Consider the following 9,601-nt stretch of genomic DNA (forward strand, 5'->3'; position numbering starts at 1 on the left):
TTATAAAGATGTCCAGGGATGTTCAATTTCTCTGTTGTTGGTTGATTAGTAAAACTTGCGAATTAGTTTATACTCATCAACATTTACTGAACGAAGGGAATGTTTAATCGCTCGGAAGTTTGATTTATGTTTGGGAATAAGAACAATTCTCATTTAAAAAAGGATGTGACATAGTTATGTAAAAATAAAATATTAAAGAAATAATTGACAACATTATATTCTCACTTGTTTGACACTTACAAGGGATAATCAGGTTATAATCCGGTACTAATATTCACTAGAAATAGTTATAGCTTTCCAATTGTTATCATCATTATTACTAGGATTTCTATTATATAGGTCAAATATGTTTGACCATAGTAAATCTTCATTGTAGAAATGCTTTTAAATTATTTTTTATAGTTAAAACGATCCCATTTTGTCAGAAGCGTGGGATTTTTTCTTGTTAAAAATGTGTTTGTCGCCTTTTTTTTTTATTGCGAAAAATTTATAACAAAAGACCACTTGTAATTCTTAAATTAACAAATAAAATATATATGTCACTTAAAATATGGAAAAAAACAGTTTATAAATTTCATGCGTCTTATGCGCTCAGCTGGATTCATTTTCATAAGGAACTCCTGAACCGAATATTTGAAAGACCAAGCACGTATAAAAGCAATTACAGTTTTAAAGCTTTATTACCAAAACGGACAAGAAATAACAGCCAAATCCATCTAAGGTCTTTGACTGAGGGAGTTGAAACCTCAGTTTCATTATATTTGTTAAATTTATAAACGGACAATTTAAGAAAGGTTAGTTATACATCATGTCAGTACCATGTACTTTCTACCAAGCTGCGAGACCATCGGGGACTGATATTCCACAAGAAGCGTATCTTCAAATTAATGAAATCAACAATACATAAATTTCATGCGTCTGCTGCGTTTTTCTGAATTTACATTCATCATGAATGCTAAATACCGATTATTACTAGTAACATTTTAAATCTGAAAGTCAAACATTGAACACAAAATTGCTGCAGATATAGTACAGTCATATTGAAACAGTATCACCCGAAATCATAAAAATAGAATTTTTATAATTTAATAAGATTTCGATTTCGAATTCGATTCTAAGTAGCTAATACAATATTGATTCAATTTCGATAATTTAATACCCCATAGAATATTAATTTATTACTCCCAATTTCTATTAATTGTTCATATTAATGTGGCTGGAAATAACATATCCATTGGGAAAAATAATCTGACAGCATTACATTTCTTCAAACAAACTGACCGAAAGTGAGAAAATGCAGCATCATAGAGTGAAGATATGTCCATTATTCTGACGGTCATGCCGAAGCCAACTGTAAAAAATAGAAAACAACACGTTTAATAATTCCATGCGTCCGTATAAGTACCGAAACCGTTGAAGAGCTATATAACAAAAATAAATAGCTAAATTCATCTAAAGTCAACCTTAGTTTCTTAATAATTACAAAATTTATAAATGGCCAATTTTAGAAAAGTTTGTTATATCATGTCGGTACCGAAGTACTGACTACCGAGCTGATGATACCTTCGGGGACTGATAGTCCACCAGCAGAGGTATCGACCCAGTGATTGAAAACAACACGTTTTATAATTCCATGCGTTCGAAGCGCTTTTCTGGATTTACCTTCATCAGGAACGCTCAAAGCCAAAGAATTGAAATCCGAGGATGTATAAGCCAAAACCGTTGAAGAGCTATATAACAAAAATACCTAAAATAAATAGCCAAATTATTTTTACTCGTATTTAATTGCTGAAAATTGCGTTATCAGAATAAACTAAGTTATCTCTCTTTGTTAAGTGACACTTAATTTTAATAGGAATATAGAAGATCGGATATATTCATCTCCCATGTATTTTTTTTTATCCTCACGACAGTGTTATTATTCTTATAGCTGCTAAATTCAATATATCACTCTCGAAAAATATTCGTAATCTTCAACGGGTACCTTATTTACTTAAATTTAATTGTTAACAAGGAAGTAAAAGTTTTTAAATAAGTGAATATTTTAAAGTTAATTAACAAACATTTTGTAAATAAAAAGTGACTGGTCTGTGTTTATCCAAAAACATTATGCTGCCAATTCACCTATTTTATTTGTTGGAAGAAATAACTATTAACTAATAATATATCATTACAAATTTATATGCAGCAACTTATTCAAAGCATTTTCTGTATTTAAAATGTAAATATGATAGATATAACAACTTTGACTGAGAAGATTTGACAACAATAATGTACGCTTCAGCAATACAGTCTAGTGTCTGGTTGTAGGCATTCCTATTGGAACAAATCACACCTATTTTATAACAAACTAGTCCCTGTGTTGTTATGAATAAAGAATGTATGTCCAAACTCAGTAAGATCTATCTTAATGATAAATCTAATATCTCTTACCGTTACCTTGATGATATTTTTCTTTCAATAATCAAGAATTTTATAACCATTCTGCGAAAATCTAAGACAGGGTACTTACTTTAGATAAATCTTAATATGTCTTATTTTTCTGGATTTAAATATTTCTGCTTAACAAAAATTTACGACCAAAGAGATTTTCATTCCTTATTCCCATTTTCAGATAGCGATACACCCTTGGTCCCTTCTTACAATGCTTGTATTTTCTTATTCGTGCGATTTGCCTACTATCTGAAGTAATGTGGTTTTTTTAAAATCTTATTTCAACGTACGTTATGTTTTTATACCTTGTAAATTATTAAGCCAAGGCTCTCGTTACAATAAATTGTTTACAACGTTTACTATAATTCTTTATTAAATTCAAAGATTTTGAATTGTAGTTTGTGTGTATCTGTAGAATGTTTTAAAAACACCACAAGAAACTACATTTTAGTTTCTACGTTAATGATGTTAATAAAGAACGTAAAGTAAAATACTATACACGTATACTTATTGATCCTTTCAACAAACTAATTTTGATTGAATACCATTTCAACATCGGAGTTATTTTGGTTTTTATCGGTATTAACAATGATCTGGTTTTTGATGAATTTGAAAAATAACTGAACAATGAAAACTGTTTGCCCTACATACACAATATTATGCACTTATAATTTGGTATTACACAAAAGTCACACTTTTCTAAGACTTTTTATGATGTCTTTGTACACAATGCCTTTGTTCTGATTAATTCTCTAATATATTTGTTGTCATTTGCTTTAAATGAACTAGCCATCAGTGAATGCGAGTTCTCTTAGATCGATACCTTTTTCCTTTTGTCGTCAAGTTTATATTTTTTGTGCTTGCGTCGATCGGATGAGTCGAGATATTTCCAACTGATTTTTGTCATTTTCCTAGGTTATGGGAGGGTTGCTCATAAACACATTCTTAGTGCCTATCTCAATTCAGTTGACTGGAATACTTATCAATGAAATTTATAAAACAAAAAATGATTTAGGAAATTGTACAAAGCGATTTCATTGGAAAAAAGTATAAAAAAAAAAATACCGAAAATTCTAAAAGGGGGAGGTTATAAAAACAGAAAAATCAAACGGAACAAGGAAATACAACTGCCATATTTTTGACCTCACACGGAGCACCTGTTGTGTTTTGTGAACTGTTGCTAGTCTGTTTCCTTTTTTAGCCATTGCTTTGTCAGTTTATTTTCACTTATGTCCCTTTTGTATCTTTCACCATTCTTTGGTATGGCCATTTTTGGGAAAGAAAATGGTGGTATAAACGTGGTTTTATAGCTACACAAGCTTCCAACTTGTATGATAATTGTTTATAGTTCCATCAGCCTAACAAAACAGACTTTACCTAGACCAACCATTCAATCCACCCTTTTGTCATGAATATGGCATTTGTTTTTAGTTCGTCCGTTGATTTATAACTTTATAAAGTCAAGCGTTTGGTTTTGTCCATGCATTTTTTTTAAAGTTAGTTCTTATTTTGTACTATGGCCCGGTTCGTCGGATGTTTTATATCGCCTGCAAACATAAAACGCTACCACATTATATATGTTCCTGTCAGTGGTTGTCGTTTGATGCTCTCTATGCCGTATTTTTGGCGTTTTTTGTTCAATCATGCCATTGGTTTTCTTGTATGAATTTTTCTTTTACATTTTGTTATTTCGAGGCCTTATACAGTTTACTTTACCGCTTATTATTTAATTGTCTCAAGTGGAAAGTCGTCTCTTTATTGAACGTATCAAATCTCCCATTTGGTTTACTTTAAACAGGAAACAAAAGAATAAATGTTCCACATGTTTAATATGTACTCAAGACAACAACAAAAAAAAACCACAACCAAACAAATAAAAACCCAGAAAAAATTGAGTCAATTATGTTTTTCTATTGTATTATATAAGTAAATATCTACCTCACAAAGGCAAAGAAAATAGAAAATATATGTAGTTATAAACTCATTTTATTTTGAAATAAGATATCCAGAAAACATACTGGAGTCTGTTCCTGATTCATTGTAAACAAGTTCTGATTGAGAATTACCATGTCTGATATAAACTCGGTCGCCTTTCTTCAGATCTAATACCATGTTTAGAGTAGCTGAATTGAAGTTAGCAAGGTTAGGGTACAGGCCTACAGTTTTCTGCTCATTTTTCCACAGACGAACACGAAGTGTTTCCCCTGAGGCACCCACAACTGTACAAGAGATTTGATACAGTCCACCTGTGGGCACAGTAAACACTCCAGTTTGAGTGCTGTATCTTTTCCCTACATAACTCCACACTTTATCAAATAAAACGTTTGTATTGGAACCCAAGTTCTGCGATTTACTCAATGATGCTGAAAAAGCTGGTATATCGCCGTCATAACCTGAAAATTTACATAATTGTTCATAAATTTGAATTCAAGCAAAACATACTTTATTTGACATCAATTAACAAGACAATAAATTCGACAATTTTTAAATAAAAGATTGAAAAAATGAAGTAAATATAGTATTCCCTGCTGACAATATACCAACAATAGTAATTAATACAAATATGCATTGAGACATTTGCGCCACTGTTTTGATCGGTAAGAGCTCCATAAACAGTGATGGTCATATCATGGTCGTCTTGGACTTAGAATAATGCTTTCGGTTAGAGAAAATAGGCGTTAAACAATCATTCACCATGTCCCACTAGTGGCACCTATCGTGTTCTCGTGGCAAGAAAACCAATTTTATGATAAGTAGCTTTTGGTAACGTCAAATAAGTAAGATCTTTCAAGATTTGATATAAAATATTTTACAGACCTTTTAATTAATCCTCTGTTGAGTAAGTTATACTGATGATTCTTACCTGAAACTCATCATACCAATCAAGTCTTCAAAAAGATCATGTTCTGTAAAAACATACAATAAATATGAAATAATTTAAAATAAATACCAAACAAATACGTCTAAGTGACGCACAGCAATAAACAAACTATAAAGTTTTATGTTTTAGAAGTGTATGTCTTCTATCATTCATTAAATTAAAGTATTTAAAATCTTACCTATTTTAGGACTACAGTTTGCATGATCAAATTTGGTGCTCACAATTAAACATATAGCCGCACACACAATATTGCAGATGCCAGTCATCGTTGAAAGCAATTTTTGACATATGCTGCTATATTGTTTGTGTTATAAATACTTTAGAAACTTTAAATTTCGTGACAAATGTTATTACTGTTATTTGATACCTGTTACATATATGTTGTTTTTTATCAGGAAGTTAATCAGATTTTTATTTTCAAAAATTTCCAACAGTAATTAACATAATGGCCTAGAAGGTTTATGTTTCATAATTTTGTTAGGTTTTAAAAAGTCTTTTGTTTCGTTATCTTATTTCTGTATTTTTTTTGTCTTTTGTCTTTTGTCTTTTGTTTTTGTTTTTTTTCAATTTTGATTTCGTCATGATAATGTAAAAAGAATCGCCAGTTATTTAATATGTACAAATGTGCATTTCTTTTTTTTTTATATATATAATCAACAATTAAAAAAAAGGAGACGGGTAGTTTAATAGATTTAATAGGTAATTTCCGACATAAAGATTGATAATGTAAGTCATTATTTGACATTGTACAATTGACGTGTTTAAAAAAATGTCACAAGATAGCATAACATGATTTTGATGTGAAGAAGTTTTGGTGTGACGTTCATTTTTATTAAACTAGTACATATGGAAGTGCAGTAAAAATTGTTAAAAACTAAACTAAACGAAGAAATTGTCTCAAGATAAACCACAATCTTACTTATAAACGTTTTTTTTGCTACAATGTTTTGATGTGAGTAAATATGTATTTGTGTCTGATGCTTATTGAATTATTGACACATATTACTTATACCAAAACAAATGTGTGAAATTGCCATTTTAAGTCAAAAAGATCATTTCTGCATGCTTTCGACGCACCGATGATCGCATTACTGATATTTTTGCACAAACTGTCCAGATTAAATCTTCTAGCTCACGTGTCAATACAATAAAGATTATATCAAAAGATAAGTAATAATTACCGTAGCTTCATGAACCTCCTAATATGCGATTTTGCATAAAAAATAGATAAACTCAACACAATATGCTAAAGAGGTATGATTTTCCTATTAATTTTAGAATAATTTAAAACACAAAGAAAGCCAACAACAAATTTTGAGCAAAGTATAGACAGAAGATAAATTATGTATTATTTAATTTATCACTTTGCACATTATTTATATAACTACAACTTTTTGGTCCAACAACTATAGGTTCGGCAATATGCGTGTTCTGATTTTTCTTAGCAACACAGATTTCGTTTTGATATCTCAAGGGAGGAAACAAAAGCATTGAAATAAATCACTGACCTAGTCAAAATAATGAATCGAGATCTGTGTATCAAATAACCACTCTAGTGAAGTAGATAACATATCCAATAAATTTCCGATGGGACGATTGAACCTTGGCGTTTTCAAATGACTTGAGCGACACCCGAGTCTTTATCATAGAAATTATCCAAGTAGCCTGAACTAACTATCCATTTCCCTTGGATAGGGAGTCCTCCGACAGCCAGGAAGCATTGTATAAGTTTCATTAAACAAAAAATTAACCTGCAAGGTTTCTGTTGACGAGGTTTTTTTTACTGGGTCTATACCTCTGCTGGTGGACTATCAGTTCCCGATGGTATCTTCAGCTCCGTCAGTACTTCGGTACTGACATGATTTGATAAACTTTTCTAAAATTATCCGTTTATAAATTTTAAAATTATTAAGAAACTATGGTTTCAACTCCCTCAAGCAAAGTTGACTTTAGATGAATTTGGCTATTTATTTTATGTATTTGTCAGCTCTTCAACGGGTTCGGTACTTAAACATCTTCGTATTTCAAATGATTGGCTTTGAGCGTTCCTGATGAAGGTAAATCCAGAAAAACGCTTCGGACGCATGAAATTATTAAATGTGTTGTTTTTCATTTTTTGTTTTGATTCGGCATTTTGTGCATTTAAATCTACAACAACTAAAAATTACTTAAGGTTTCAAAATTTCTGTTTTGACACAAATTGATTTTTTGAATATCGTTTGGAATTTTTGTTCATCAAAATAAAAGGTATTGATACCGACATTGATTTGTATTTAAATAATGTTAGTACATTTGAAGTTCCATATTTTTTCATTAGAATGCGTCTAATTGAAAACCTGTGTAGGATTTTTAATTATATGGGGACTTTTAAAAGCATGAAATTTTCAGAATAAAAATATAAAGATAGATAATCTGTTACAAGATATGTATTATTCTATATTTTCTCATTACGAAAATTCATCAAATCGGTATCCATTGCCCGACAAGACGCATTCATCATGCCATAATCCATTTGATATAAATGGCATAAGTTACAACGTTCTGCTGTTTGGATAGTTCACTTCTGTTTATTGAATGTTCATTTAAAACATTTTTGTACATTATATAATTATTTTTACAAATTCTATTGCAAGTAGCTTTATATCATAAGTAAACTCATCGTCCACAAAAAACTCATCAGTGACGCTTGAATAAAAAAAACATGTTTAAAAAGCCAAATAAAGAATTAAGTTGAAGAGCATTGAGGACCAAACATTCTTAAAGTTTTGCCAAATACAGCTAAGGTAATGCATTGTTGAACTTAAAGGCACAAAGTAATAAACTCTAAATTTGGTAGGTGCAAATCATTTTAGATTCCGTTGAAAACTTTTTCACAGAGACAGTCGGGAACACTTCTAACATTTGGGTGTGTTTAAGTACAATGCTAAGTCCATTTATAAAAATAAAGAAAAAGGCTAAATGTTGATATAATACAATTAAAAGTTAAAATAGCTAAAACACTAAATTGATGGGGGCAAGTGCATTTTGTAACCGGTCATTATAATAAAATTAGTCCACCAGCAGAAGCATCGACCCAGTGGTAGTAATAAAATTAACGGTACCAATTTTCTTGCACCAGAATATATATAATATATATAACAGAGTATTTGTGTTTGAATAATACAATAACCATATGCTGTTATAATTGTAAAAACTTGAATGTGAACTCTCAACTCGCATATCGTCACACTGTCAAGATTAAATTAAGTCTTATTATGAAAATTTACTTTACATATTCTTGGTTTGTGCAAAAGCTGTTTTCACAAGGTTCATGTTTAAAACAGGTTTAGTGTTATTGCAGTTTTTTGTTTAATTGTCGTAAAACCTGTTTAGTTTAGTTAAAAATTCAAATGAAAGGTTTTGAACAAGAACAATGTTATTATCCATCAACTGTAAAGATATCAAACTAAAATTCCCTAATTTTAATTCAAGATTATTGGTCTGTTAGACTCTCCAAATATTTAAAGCCAGATGTTTGAATGCAAACTGAACTAATTATCTTGGTTGTCCTCCATCTTGTTCGAGACTTCAAAGGTGGAGTTTATCATAATTTTGTATTGTGAAGAATGATTAACACCTGAGGTCCTTAATACATTCCGTCTGACACTGGAAAAGGCTTATCTTCATGTTTGATATAGAATGTTCATACTAAAATAGTATATTCCAAATATTTGATGATTTATTGTGACGTATTTAAAAAAAATCTTATCTGTGAAATTACTTTTTATATCTATGATGAGTATATTTAATCAAAGAGAGTAAATGAATCAACAGGATAGCGTTGTTTGATATATTTTTTATTGCAAAATGATAAAATGTGCTTGCACTTGGTTCCAGGACATATGATAATCTTGTATCATTTTTTATGCAAATTTTCTCTTTTTATTCCTTTGCTTCTCGGAAAACGTACTAGCAACTTTCTAATTGACTGTGTTTTTTTCTTTATTTACAAAAGAATAATTTAATTTCAGTATTATCTTTACTGCGGTACACACTTCCTGTAAATTCTGAGGTATTGTTGTAAAACTGATTCCGTATTACTAGCGTGGATCAAAGGGTGCACTAAATTCAATAGGATAAACATGTATTATGAATGATACGTGAAAGACATGCTCGCATAGGTTCCAGTACATAATTATGAAATTGCCAGATTCTCTATAAGTAGGAAATCGGAAAGTTATTATGATAATCTGGTATTTTTTTTATGCAAGCTATATTTGATGATGCTTTTGATACTTGCTTGTAGCT

At 30.4% G+C, this 9,601-nt stretch overlaps 1 long non-coding RNA gene across 1 annotated transcript; it reads right to left on the reverse strand.

The window, feature by feature from the left end:
• Positions 1 to 4,401: 4,401 nt before the first annotated feature.
• LOC139518468 (uncharacterized) lies at positions 4,402 to 5,387 on the reverse strand. The gene is made up of 2 exons (XR_011663362.1): positions 5,297 to 5,387; positions 4,402 to 4,826 (listed from the first exon to the last, which is right to left on the reverse strand). It is a non-coding gene; the product is annotated as an uncharacterized lncRNA (long non-coding RNA).
• Positions 5,388 to 9,601: the final 4,214 nt, after the last annotated feature.

This window comes from Mytilus edulis, chromosome 4 (genome assembly GCF_963676685.1).
Source record: "Mytilus edulis chromosome 4, xbMytEdul2.2, whole genome shotgun sequence".
Classification (NCBI taxonomy): Eukaryota; Metazoa; Mollusca; class Bivalvia; order Mytilida; family Mytilidae; genus Mytilus; species Mytilus edulis.